This window comes from Ciconia boyciana, chromosome 4 (genome assembly GCF_034638445.1).
Source record: "Ciconia boyciana chromosome 4, ASM3463844v1, whole genome shotgun sequence".
NCBI classification, from domain to species: Eukaryota; Metazoa; Chordata; class Aves; order Ciconiiformes; family Ciconiidae; genus Ciconia; species Ciconia boyciana.
The window spans coordinates 86302770-86316911 of record NC_132937.1 but is presented as its reverse complement, the minus strand read 5'-3'; positions in this window follow the sequence as shown (position 1 = coordinate 86316911).

Genomic DNA, 14142 nt, shown 5'->3' with positions numbered 1-14142 from the left:
ACAGACGTATGCCTAGGTCAGAGAACTAATATGTGATACGATGGAAGAGAAAGCTAAACGAGGATTAAACACAAGACTGTAGTTAAAATGTTGCTACTAACATTGTAACTCTAAGTACATTTGAACTAAAAAAAGTTTTAAGAGCCAAAATATAAAATTATAAGGCTGCAAGTGAGGGAAAATGTCACATTACAGATGTACACTAAAGATGTTTCTGCATGAAAGGCTTCTTTTCCTTAATTTATTAAGAAATAAGGTGTTCTTAAAGAAAGTACATGTCAAGTTTACCTCCCCAAATGTCTCTTCAGTGGTAGCTTCCCACTGAAGCAATGTGAGCTGAGAAAAATAATCACCAGCATCATATTGGGTAGATCACAATGCACATAGAATTAAAGACACTGGAAAATAAATAATTCATATGTTTAGTTAAGTGGTCCTGTATATATTTGTATTATTTTGGATACCAAAACAGTTTATATATATTTGAAGTGTTTATCACATTACCATAACATATTTACAGATTGCCTCCACAGAAAAATAAATCCTTACTGCCGGTCAACCGTGTATTTATTATGTAGAGTTATTATTACATAGCCTGCAAAATTAATTAATCTGGATGGTAAACCCTTATTTAAATCATAGAATCATAGAATGAATCTTCTAGGTAAGTCATAATGCCTCTTATTAGAAGTAATTAACATAGCATAGGTGACCCAGCTGTCTGAACAGTGATTTTTGGATTCCATACCATACACAGTAACCCCCTGCTACTGGATTGCTTCATGTTACACAATTTTTTTAAATGCACTGCAAACTTTGGTTTTGTTTACTTTATCTGGGAAAGGCTTTTTAAAGCCTTTTGAGTCTGTTGATGTTACTTTAAATGGATCAGTAAGCGATGAAGATCTAGGTAATACAGTCTATGGGATTTCCAAAAGGCTTCTCACCAAGTCCCCTGAAAGCTTTTAAAAGAAACCTTAAGCCTTAAAAGAAGCCTTAAGCCTAAAAGAATGACTTAATAGTAAAGTCTGATAAATAACAGATAGGAAATGGGGGAGGGGAGTATGAGTTAATAGTTAACTCCTGCAATGGAGGAAAGTTGCCAATACAGTTCTGCAGAGACCAGTGCTAGGACCTGGGCTATCCAGTACATTCCTAAATCTAACCCAGTGAAAAAAGGGGGTGAAGAGTGACACTAGCACCTTTGCTGATGATACTAAGTTAGTCAGGCTAGTAAGGATGTGGGCTGTCAGAAGAACTGTGCCAGGGCTTTATGAGACTGAATGACAGGGCAATAACATGACGAAATTCAACGTACTCAGATACCTGAAATCCATGCAGTAAAAAAAGGGAAGAAGGATTTAAAATACTGCAACGTGAGGACCCTGACTTACATACTTATAAAGCATCACATATGCCTCACTTCTGGCAAGACAGATACTTGTTTAATTCTTTCAGTTAAATAAGTTTTAAAGATGTTGTTGCTGTTTCAAATTGGTTGGTGTTTAAAGACCTTGGTGTTGTTTCAGACCTACAGGAGAGCTTGAATCTTGGCTATGTGACTAGAAGCATATTCGTGTACCAGCTATACACATATACCATATATGGTTTTTTTAGTTAGGCAAAAGGATAGATAGTATTGACATTTTGGGTTACAAAAATGTATCATTATGCTTACTGATAAAAAAAAATCTAAGCGCAAGAGTTACACTGATCTCACCTTGGTTTCTCATTGGGTTTGCTAAGATAGCAAGATAAGGCTCCATCTGAGGACACTGGTGGTAAACAGAAGCTTGAAAAGAGATTTTGCAGCGAGACAGTTTTCTTGATACTGTAAGAGTTGGGGGGGACACACACAAAACACGAGTGAAAAACCTGCAAAACCGTAATTAATGTATATATTCTGTACCATAAAAAGCAGCATGATGACTTTAATGATAACTACACACAAGCTGCTGAAGAATAAGTCCAGAAAAGAGATAAAAAGTTGGAGTTAACATATACAAATCATAAAAATGGTGAATTCCTTCATTTTTGCCTTCACTGGATATTAAAGTTTCCTGACAATTTTTATCCTTCGATTACAGATTTCACCACCAATGCAGGCTGACTTTTTTTTTTGCTAGACTCTGCAAGAGTATTGATTCAAATGTAAAAAATTGCCAAGAGCTTTGCTATCTCATGAAGGAACTATTTCTGATAAACACATAAAACACAACAGCAGTAATTTGTTAAACTTACATGACAGTTTAAAGCGGTTTAAACTGCACAAACTTAAACTTACTTTTAGGAATACTTTGCAGTATTTCACCACTAATTTTGTCTCCTTGAATGTGGGATTAAGACTCTCCCAGAAGTATGGAGAGAGACTAACACAGAGAACACCGAGAGCAGATTTTGTCAGAGGCCCCCAGTTTATTTTTCCATTAAAGGATCAATACCAACATACCTCTTCAAGCAAGTATGTTTTTAGAGGTAGCTTAGAGTAAAATAAGGTATTTGACAAGGTTAGCATTGCATGCAAATCTCATCTGTACTAGTCATTTCTCTAAGAAATCTAAGTGTAATACCTTCCTCAAAACATCAAGCATTTAACTTTTAATTGATGAGGAACGCCTGGGGCTCATATAAAGGCCAGAACCCCGTTTCTCCTTGTCAGTGGGCAAAGGCCCTGCATGTGTTTGAACGTATCGCCCCTTGGGTAGCCACAGATACACGATATTTTTCTGTGCCAAGTTGTGACTAAGATAGAAATCACGCATTATATGAACTCAAGGTCTCTGTACAGCATGTCTCTTTTGAGGTAAACCACACGCTATAACTGCAGTGACACTATGGGCCCAGAAGATATTCCCGTTACTGCTGAAAGCAACTGAATGAAAAAGCTAGCTCAAGTGCTTTAGGAAAAAGTCATATGGCCTCCAATATGTTTTTAGCATTTAGCATTAGTATTTTAAAAATACTTTGTGGAATATTTTACAAACACTATGAGCCGCTATAGTGAAATGTTGACAGAAGTTGAAAAAAATCTGTACATAAATGGCCTGCATCTCTCTTACTTTTGAGGTAGTTTAGCGTTCATTAACAATTCACTGTCACCTATACAATATTGCATGTTTGAAGTGATACAGCTTGTTAGAAAATAATTGCCTTCTGCCATTCATGAACACTTAGAGAAAAACCTAGGAGTTCAACTTCAGAGTATAAAAAAATGTATATATATGTATAAAAAAAATTACATTTGCATTCCTGTGTGCCATTCCTACAAAGGACATCAGCAGTGCTGCAATATTCATTGGCTTTCACAATATCATCTATATCAGCAAAAAAATCTATATAGTTCTGGTATAGATTAAACATGCTTGCAGACTTATGTGATTTTTCCACAATACCCTATCTAAAAAAAACCCAAAACCAACCCAAAGAAATAAATTTTAAAAAAATCAGTTCCAGTTTTACACATTGTAAAAGGAAAGACATTATATAAAAGTTAGGATACGTTTAGATGGTTAGGGAGCTGGCACTCATGACCTGCAAAGTGATGCTCATAAACAAAAGAGAAAATTTATTAGGAAGGCAACCTAGTCACCTAAACTAGCATGCTTCATTCCACTTTTGTACCTTAAGCCAAAGCTGAAGTGCCAAGTATTCTCTGAATAATAAATACCTGTTCTAGAAGAGAAGCTGGCATTCTTACTTACCCGTTCTAGCTCTGATGTGTGCACAGACTGCCTTTCTTATAAATTTCTTCTTTGTAAATAAAGTACAAGTGCAAATATATATATAAATAATATTTCAGTTACATTTTGTTCAATTATCAGTTTCTCATCTATTTGCATGACCTGCATAATGTCCCCACTGAAGTATAAGAAGGCAAAGAAAACCTTTCATTTAGGTGATTCTTCCAACAGCCTACTATTCCCACAATGATCTGAGCTCCAAGGAATAAACCCCTTCTTTTACTCTAATTTAATACTCAAACTTTAAACCCACAATTTGATTTAGTGGCAGGTGAATATTCTTTATCAAACTAAGGGAACTTATCCTGTAAGCAGTTAGATCTGTCTCTTCTCCCATTATTACCATGGATCCATTTTATCCATTAATATTGCCAAAATGAATATATCACTTATGTTACACACACACACACAAAGAAAGAAATTAATCATAGAATCATAGAATAGTTTGGGTTGGAAGGGACCTTTAAAGGTCATCTAGTCCTACCCCCCCTGCAATAAGCAGAGACATCTTCAACTACATCAGGTTGCTCAGAGCAACAGCCTGCTCCAGCCTGACCTTGAATGTTTCCAGGGATGGGGCATCTACCACCTCTGGGCAACCTGTTCCAGTGTTTCACCACCCTCATCGTAAAAAATTTCTTCCTTATGTGTAGTCTGAATCTACCCTCTTTTAGTTTAAAACCATAACCCCTTGTCTTATCGCAACAGGCCCCAGTAAAAGTCTGTCCCCATCTTTCTTACAAGCCCCCTTTAAGTACTGAAAGGCTGCAATAAGGTCTCCCCAGAGCCTTCTCTTCTCCAGGCTGAACAACCCCAACTCTTTCAGCCTTTCCTCATAGGAGAGGTGTTCCATCACTCAGATCATTTTTGTGGCCCTCTTCTGGAACCGCTCCAACAGGTCCATGTCTTTCCTGTGCTGAGGACTCCAGAGCTGGACGCAGTACTCCAGGTGAGGTCTCACCAGAGTGGAGTAGAGGGGCAGAATCACCTCAACCTGCTGGCCACCCTTCTTTTGATGCAGCCCAGGATATGGTTGGCCTTCTGGGCTGCAAGCGCACATTGCCGGCTCATGTCCAGCTTTTCATCCACCATTACCCCCAGGTCCGTCTAGCAGGGCTGCTCTCAATCCGTTCATCCCCCAGTCTGTACTGATACTGGGGGCTGCCCTGACCCAGGTGCAGGACCTTGCACTTGGCCTTGCTGAATTTCATGAGGTTCACATGGGCCCAATTCTCAAGCTTGTCCAGGTTCTTCTGGATGGCATACTGCCCCTCAGGTGTGTCAACCACACCACTCAGCTTGATGTCACCTGCAAAATTCCTGAGGGTACACTCGATCCCACTGTCTATGTCATTGAAGATACTAAACAGTACTGGTCCCAATATGGACCCCTGAGGGACACCACTCATCACTGATCTCCACCCGGACATTGAGCCGTTGACCAATACCCTCTGGATCCAACCAATTCCTTATCCACCAAACAGTCCACCCATAAAATCCATCTCTGTCCAGTTTAGAGAGAAGGATGTTGTGGGGGACCACATCAAAGGCCTTACAGAACTCTGGATAGCCAAGATCCATAGATCTTCCTTTGTCCACTGATGTAGTCACTCCACCATAGAAGGCCACAAGGTTGATCAGGCAGGACTTGCCCTTGGTGAAGCCATGCTGGCTGTCTCGAATCACCTCCCTGTCCTCCACGTGCCTTAGCATAGCTTCTAGGAGGATCTGTTCCATGATCTTCCCAGGCGCAGAGGTGAGGCTGACAGGTTGGTAGTTCCCAGGGTGCTCCTTTCTACCCTTTTTAAAAACGGGTGCAATGTTTCCATTTTTTCAGTCACGAGGGACTTCACCTGAGTGCCATGACTTTTCAAATATCATGGAGAGTGGCTTGGCAACTACATCAGCCAATTCCCTCAGGACTCTGGGATGCATCTCCTCAGGTCCCATATTAAATATATGTAAATTAGATATATGTAAAAACTAATACTACATTCTGATGGCACTCAGCAGATCAGCATCAAGGTGAGGTCTCTCCAAAGTTTACAAAATATCACTGACTACCCATCTGTTATCTAACTGAAACATCTGAACAGCTGAACAACTTCTATTCGACATGGTCACCTCTTCTCATTAATCTCTGTTAAACAAAATGTGAGATGGGAGAGTTTGGTGCAGTATGATTTGAGTATCTGATTCTGAGATGTCATGTGTAGAAGCTGTCACACTGTTGCCTCTGTTTTCTCCCAGGTTCTCTTTGTAACTCTCATGTTTTTACAGTTCAAGGTAGTTTGTTTAAAATTTACATTCTTTTAAGACTATTTAGATTTTCTACAGTATGTATGAGCTCTTTCCCATCTACTAGTGAGCTACAGTGAACTTTTCATGGGTATTCCCAACTGTTTACCCACTTAATGGCATTAACATCAAAATGCTTTTACTGAGGGGAACTTCGTATTTTTTTTCCAATGCACACAAAACAATGCAAACGTAATATGCTAGAAGACACCACCAGAAAAAATTTGTTTCCATGTTTACAAGTTAAACCTAGAAACATGACTCTCTCCCCCATGAAATACAACAAACACAGCTAATATATCCCAAGTATAATCCCAGCTCTTCAATTTGGCAGCAGCTGTGGCCACTCCAAAGCAAAACCAGTAATTTCAAGTGCCGTACACAAAGTCAGTGGGCTATTTCAGAAATGCTGCAAGTATAGAGATAAGGACATAGAGAAGTATAAAGAACTGAGCAATGAAAATATCTCCTCCAAATTAAGGTTACATCATAAAAGCTTTCATAAGTAAAGACATACTGATAACAAAGCTATCAAGCATAGAGGGCATTGCATTAAATTACATTAACACTTACATAACAGATATCTAATATTGGATTGGTATTACCTAGTTTTGAGATTATATATAACAGACATAACCCCTCTACCTATTCACCTTCAAAAAATATTATTCCTCCTCCAGGGCAATACATCAAAAATGGTTTTGCACAGCTCACTTCAGTGAGCTTCGACAGTGAACAGAACACCTTTACAGCAGAACTGGTCAAAATGTCATTTAACTTTCAACAAAACCATGGGCATTTTCCTTCCATAGAAGAAAATTGCAGACTGTTTATTACACTTCATATATCACCTGAAAAACCTTGCAAATCACCTCCAGAGAGGTTCTTTCAGGAGTATAATTCTTTATTCTACAAGGAAAAGCAATAGTTTACAACATCCAAAGTAATAAGGAGAAGTAGGAAAAGGAGAATTTGAAAATTATTCTGCACTTTAATCACAGAATGATAGAATGGTTGAGAGAGTACTGGAGGTCACCTGGTCCAACCCCCCTCCTCAAGCAGGGCCACGTAGAGCTGCTTGCCCAGGACCATGTCCAGATGGCTTTTGAACATCCCCAAGGATGGAGACTCCACAACCTCTCTGGGCAACCTGTGCCAGTGCTCGGTCACCCTCACAGTAAAAAAGTGTTTCCTGATGTTCAGAGGGAACCTCCTGTGTTCAGTTTGTGCCCATTGCATCTGATCCTGTCACTGGGCACCACTGGACAGAGCCTGGCTCTGTCTTCTGTACACCCTCCCTTCAGGTGTAGGGAAGATCTCCCCAAGCCTTCTCTTCTCCAGGCTGAACAGCCCCAGCTCTCCCAGCCTTTCCTCATGTGTGAGATGCTCCAGTCCCTTCAACATCTTCATGGCCCTTTGTTGGACTCTCTCCAGTATGTCTGTGTGTCACGGAGGTGCACAAAGTCAAATTAGGCAGGTGATAAACTCAAAATAAATTTTTTTGAATAATAGACCAGTAACAAATTGGTTAGATATTGATGATTAGAGATATTATGTAAATGCAACACAATAACATTCTGATGAAAACCAAGCAGCTCCAATAACTAATCTGTTTAAGTGTGGAGAAACCCGACTAGGAACAAACTTCTCTAAATGTATCGATCACGGCTATGACCAGAGTTCTACGCGTTCGCTATTCATCGCATAGGAGTTTATCTTCAGTGAATGACAAAAGCTGCATGGACTACTTGGTGAGCATCTCTCTTGTATTTGGCCATACCTGCCGTAGGATAGTGTTCGTAGATGATTCACTAATTTAATATTCACTTTATGGCATATTTACAACCTGTATGTCACAAGGAGTAGTGACTGACAGCAGACAGACACGCATGAGCTTTGCAGACAGCACTCAACCAGGGAAAAGTTTCTGACCTCCAACAAATTAACTACAACCACGACTGTTGTTTAAAACAAAGGAAAGATAGCGTGTTCACACATAACCTTGACTAAGAACGTGTGTGCTGTTTTGGCTGGGGTAGAGTGAATTTTCTCCATAGTAGCTAGTATGGGGCTATGTTTTGGATTTGTGATGAAAACAGTGTTGATAATACAGGGATATTTTAGTTCCTGCTGAGCAGTGCTTACACAGAGTCCAGGCCTTTTCTGCTCCTCACACCACCCCACCAGCGAGTGGGCTGGGGGTGCACAAGAAGTTGGGAGGGGACACGGCTGGGACAGCTGACCCCAGCTGACCAAAGGGCTATTCCATACCATATGATGTCATGCCCAGCATATAAACTAGGGGAAAAGCTGGCTGGGGGTGTCTTGCTGCTTGGGAAGTGGCTGGGCATCAGTCAGTTGGTGGTGAGCAATTGTTTTCATTTGCATCACTTGTCTTTCTTGGGTTTTGTTTCTCTCTCTTTCTTATTTTCCTTTTCATTTATTATTATTATTATTATTATTATTATTATTATTATTATTATTATTATTATTATTATTATTATTAAATTATTAAACTGTTCTTATCTCAGCCCACAAATTTTCTCACTTTTACCCTTCCAATTCTCTTCCCCCCATCCTGGGGGCAGGGTGGGGGGAAGCGAGGGAGCAGCTGTGCTTAGTTGCCAGCTGGGGTTAAACCACGACAGCGTGCTTCTGGGAACTGCCTTTTACACTTTAGCACTGGAGTACTTGATACAGATACAATAATTTATTTGAAATGTGCCTTTATTTTCCTTTGTGCTGCATTGCAGCTAGATATCTCAGCCAAAAAATAGGCCTTCACACAGTGAGACCTTGCAGCCCCAAAAGCTTTAAACTCATCTACAGAAATAGGCCTAAGGAAGAGAAATGGTCACAGAGAATAGCAGTTACTTGAGCTGAGGGACTGAGCAAATAAGCGCAACAATCCCAAAGGCAAAAAGAGGAGTGCACCAGAGCTCCTGTTTCCTGGCAAAGGGCTCCAAGGGTCAGGCACTTTTCCTAAATAGGAGAACCCCATTTCTTCCCATATTTTCGAAGAAAAGGGTCCACCTCACTTGTATTTTTTCTCAGGAATGGGTAAGGCAGTCTTCTTCAAGAAGAGATTTTGAGCAGTAAAACCTGATGTGATAAAGCTCAGGCTCCAAGAAAAGAACCTGTAAGCTCAGAGGGACTGGGACGGGACAACAGCTTTTCTCTAGTCATCACCTTCAGCACAGAGCTGCCTCTACCACAGGTGCCATTCAGGGGCTTCTCCTCTTCTAAGAGCCCAGAGGGACCAGCCGCAGAGCAAACACGAACTCTTCCTACGGGCAGAGGCTGTAAGGCAGGCTGGGGAAAGCGACACACAACTGAAGTTTTGTTCCTTATTGGAACAGCAGGGACAAATTCTAAAATTCAAATACCACTGCGGGACAGGAGAAATATGCCAAATGACATTAAGTACTCATCGGATACAACTGGCACATTTACCGTGCTGGCCTAGAGCTGTCGTTGCCCACGGGCACCTGAGTATTTCACAGATTGCCATTTCATTTGCAATTACGTAGCTGTCTGAATGTCTTCGCTTGGTCTTAGCTCTTCCGTTTTCCCTGTCCAAAGCGTTCAATATATGCATTTCTGCATGATTTATGCAGCACTGGATGAGCAGTGCTCTTGCTCAGAGGATGAATCCTCGGCAGCTGGGGGCAGCGGTTGGTGCTGAACTTTGCAAAATTACACCCTTTCTTGAGCTGCTACTTTGACAGCCCTGTGCTACCAACTGCAGGCAAGTTAAACCTTGGGACATGGGGACATCTTAAATGAATATTTAACAAGACTCTGCTATTGCAAAGTGCAGTCACTCTATGCCTGTCGCCTTGTCACTGACTACAGGCTTGAGTGTCTAATGATCAGGCTGAAAAACATGACCTTAAATGCACATCTCACAGCATGATCTGTGAGCTGAAGGAGTGTGGCAGGGAGATTTATTTGGAGCAATTCCCTTCCTTTTTTTTCCCCTATACACTCATGATTCTGCTTTATAAAATGCATCTATAGGATAATAGGCATGGAGCTCCCTTGGCAGCTGAATCCTCAAGAAAGCACTCTTGAGAAACCTCCTGGTTTATGCTTTCTGCATAGGAAAAACTAGAGGAACAATTGAAAGGAAGAAATTCTCCTTTTAATTAACTGGCTAACCTCCAATGCTTTATGTGTGAATGAACAATTCTTCTTTTAAGCTTGGTAATTTCAATAAATTCACATTCTTAATGGGAAAAGACTCAGTTTCCCACCTTTTCTTTGTACTTGGTATTTATGAACTCTATGAACTTGAGTATTTCTGGAGGCAGCTAATCTGTCTAAGATGTGCTAACACATGGTTCCCTGATGGATTTGTTTTCCCATGGTAGAATTCAGTAAGGCTGAATTCTTTGTATGGCTGATTATTGTGAAAAGAAAAATGTTTTTTAGAAATACAGATTTGTCATAAACAAGGCTCGGAGTTTACATCCTCTTTTTTTCCAGTAGAAAATCCAAATGGAAAAGCTAGGACTATTTTCGTCAATAAGGAGCATCTCTCTCTGTTACTAAGGCTTGAGGAATAGAGTAATTGCTTAGGGAAGCTGGAGTGCCTGGATGTTTGTTTTGTACCAAACTTCATCTCTCTCTAGCAGTTTCCACATTTCAAAGTTCAAAACATTGTTTGTTGTCACAAAACACATACAAAAACATTTTATATGCCAGGGTGTGAGAATATGCCTTGTTCCTGCATATTGAGATTGCAGGAATTGTTTCTTTTTTCCTTTTTCCTTCCCCTCCTCCTTCATCCTTTCCTTTGCCCTCTCCTTTTCCTTCTTTCTCTCTTCTTTTTCCTTTGTGGTTTTTTTTTAAATTTTTTTATTCTATAGACAAAAGAGGGAAGTCACGTGTGATATCAAACTGCATTGCAAGCTCTGCATCACCTTTGCAACTGCTGGAAGTTGTCTCTGGGTCTAAGAATCCCAGGAGAGAGCTCACATTGTTCCCAACTGCATCCTGACATACTTGGCCTTTGAAACCTTAGGTATCAAACCAGCAGTTCTTACTGATTTAGTGATCTAAAGGTGGATTTTGGACACCTGCGTCCAGAAATGACGTAATAGTCGAGAGCTCTGAAGCGGGGAGGACAGTGTCGCTGTGCTCCCACTCCTGCTGGGAAGGCAGGTGGGGGAGACATCAGGCCTTTGGGGGACGGCGCAAGGGACGGACCAGGCGATGGCACGGTTCAACGTCCATTGCTTTTGTCAACTGTGCAGTTTTTCCGCTGTCAGGTCAGAACAAGCCCCCAAGCGTTGTCACTTCTGGCTGCAGGCATTGGTTCTGAAAACCGAGATGGAAACAAACAGCAGGTGTCTCCCCAGAGAAGGCCACACACACACTTGCAAAGAGCGGGGAGATGAGAAGACAGCGCGGACCGATTGCAGTCCCTGTGGGTTCCCACGTGTTTGGAACCTCTTGCCAGATCCTGGCTAGCAATGCTCTCTCTTCCTGCATCGCAAGGGGCATCCACACCAGGGCTCCACACAGAGGCTCAGCCCCGAGCGCGGTGCACAGTGGGTTCCTGAACCGGCAGAACCTCAGGGGAGCAAGAGACCCGACAGGAGCCGGCAGCCGGAGCGACAGCGGCTGAGGAGACTGGGGCAGGGCCAGGAGCAACGGTGGCCAAGCCGACAGCCCCTTCCCCCTAAAAGAAGCCCCTGAACAAACAAGTGCTCAGGTGCCTCTCGCAAAATGTATTTTGGAATTGTCGTGACGTGATATTATCCTGCTGACAGCAGTGTGCATTGCTTTCCTACTGGCAAGAAAACCCCAAATAACTGGAAAAATTCCAGGCTTGTTTCATGTTTGTCTCTAAATTTACAGTTGACAACAGTATACACGTACATGCTCTCCCTCCCAACCATGAAGAACAAACTTTCCCTGAGGGATGAGGCAAGCCCATGATACTTGTAGTTGTAGGCTGTGCCTATCAATCAGAAAGGAACCCTCAGAATTTGACACGTAAAACTACGTTTTCACTCTTTTCTTCATGAGAGTGTTAAGGACAGGACCACTCATTTAAAGTCAAACCATGAGATCTGAGTTAGTGGATTCATGGCTGCAGACAAATAACTAGGCTGCAGACTGGTCCATTGCCGACCATCAGAAATTGCTGCACATGGTGGTGCAAGGAGCCAGTCAAAGTTTCAGACAGCACTGTGAGAAATGGCTGGGTTTCCCAACTGGTGAAGGAGAGTTGCCCGAGAGATGGCCAGAAGGCACAGATAAACTGGAGGAGAGCACTAGAGACACGCTGGGAAGTGGAGTCTTGCAAGGAGAAGAGCACCAGCCTAACAGCATCTGTAACATCAATTAAGTTGGACATTGCCTAAATAATGCTGTCCAAAATACCAAATCTGGGACCAGCTGTAGCCAAGCTGGGACCAGTGGGGAAAAAAGTAGTTAGGGCTGCGTTGTTTATTTTGGTAGGAGGCTGGACTGGAGAAAGTGAAGTACAAGGGCATCTGAGGGGGCTGAAGAGATCTCACAGCCAAGGCCTTGGTGACTGGCATGAAACACTGATGGCGAGCAGAAGACACCGGTGAGGAGAGAGTGGAAAGTGGTGCTGCAGTAGCCCCAGATGTGTGAGCAGAGGCGGCAGTGCCACGGGGGTGGAGGGTGGAGTCACCTACCGTGTGGTGGAGGGTGACGTCAGCTGGTGGTGGACTGTGACGTCAACGAGCGATGGATTGTGACCTCGCGTCCCTCGCTGCTTTAATTCAGGCGCTGGCAGAGCCTGGCCCAGCCTGGCTCGTGCCTGGACTCCTGCCAAGCGTGCCTGCGAGGTCTGGAGAGTCGAGCGAGGCTTCTCCTGGTGCTGGGTGGTGCTTTGGGGGCTGCTGTCGGCAGCTCTTGGTGCCTGTCCCGGAGCCATCGTCTGTGTTTCCCCGGCCCTGCCTGGTTCAGGCAGCCGGGCACCACGGGGTGTGCTTGCAGCAGCGGAGGTGAGCTGTGCGGGGAAACGTCCCCCCCGGGGCAGCCGTGGGGCAGGTGATGGGGCTCGGGGAGCTGGGAGGGTGTCCTTCTCGAGGGACCTGGGCTTTTCTTCCTCCCCTCCCCGGGAAAGTGAGTGACCATGGCCTCTCTCCATTTTGCAGAGCGCAACACCCTTTTGGCAGCGCCAGTGCCAGCAAGGGGGAGCAGCTCCTCATCCTCAGCTCTCCCCAACCTGTCGCAGAGCACAAACATGGCCACGGAGACAGGGTGGAGTTGCCCCATCTGCCGCAACACTCAAGATGACGTCACTTATGAGATGCCCTGTGGCCACGAGTTCTGCCTGGGCTGCGTCGTGCATTGGATAGGCGTGAAACCAGAGTGCCCACTCTGCAGAACACAGAGAGCGCACGTCAGGTTTTCTATGCGGGGAGAAGAAGACTATCTACAGCGTGTCATTAGATTCCCCGAAGCGTTGCCAGATGTCAGCAGCCAGGTGGGAAGAGCTCCTGGCCGCCTGGCCGACAACAGGACCCATCGCCCCGTGGCATCCCCTCCGTCCGCTCCTCAGGGGATGCTGTCCCCAGAGGAGCAGGGGGCTGCAGGGCCAGAGGCCGTGGGTGGCCTCCTGCCCAAGGTCTGGGCAGAACTCTTCCAAAGAGAAGAGGATCTCCTCAATCCCGTGCTGCCCTGGCTGCGCCAGAAGCTGGAGGCAATATACGGGGCACAGTGGTGGCAGGCAAAGAGCGCAGAGAGCAGCATCCTGCACGCCCTGTGTGTCTACGGTCCAAATGGGGACGTCATGGTCCAGGTGCTGCAGGACTGCCTCGGGGAACACACAGCACCGCTGGTCCATGGCGTCATCAATATCATCGTGTGCCAGTGCAGCGAGGAGGCCCGGAGGCTTCTGCGCTGCCATGCTGCTAGGCAGGAGGACAACAGCCCTGTGGCCAGCTCCAGCAGCTCCAGCTCCAGCAGCTGCCAGGGGGGGACTCCCGCCCCACACCTGGCCTCCTCCAGCAGCCCTGCAGGCTCCAACATGGAGGAACAACCCCGCACGTTGGAGGCCACCCTCCGCAGGCAGGAGCAGCCCCAGGAGGAGCCGTGGGAGGTGGCGGTGGCAGGTCCC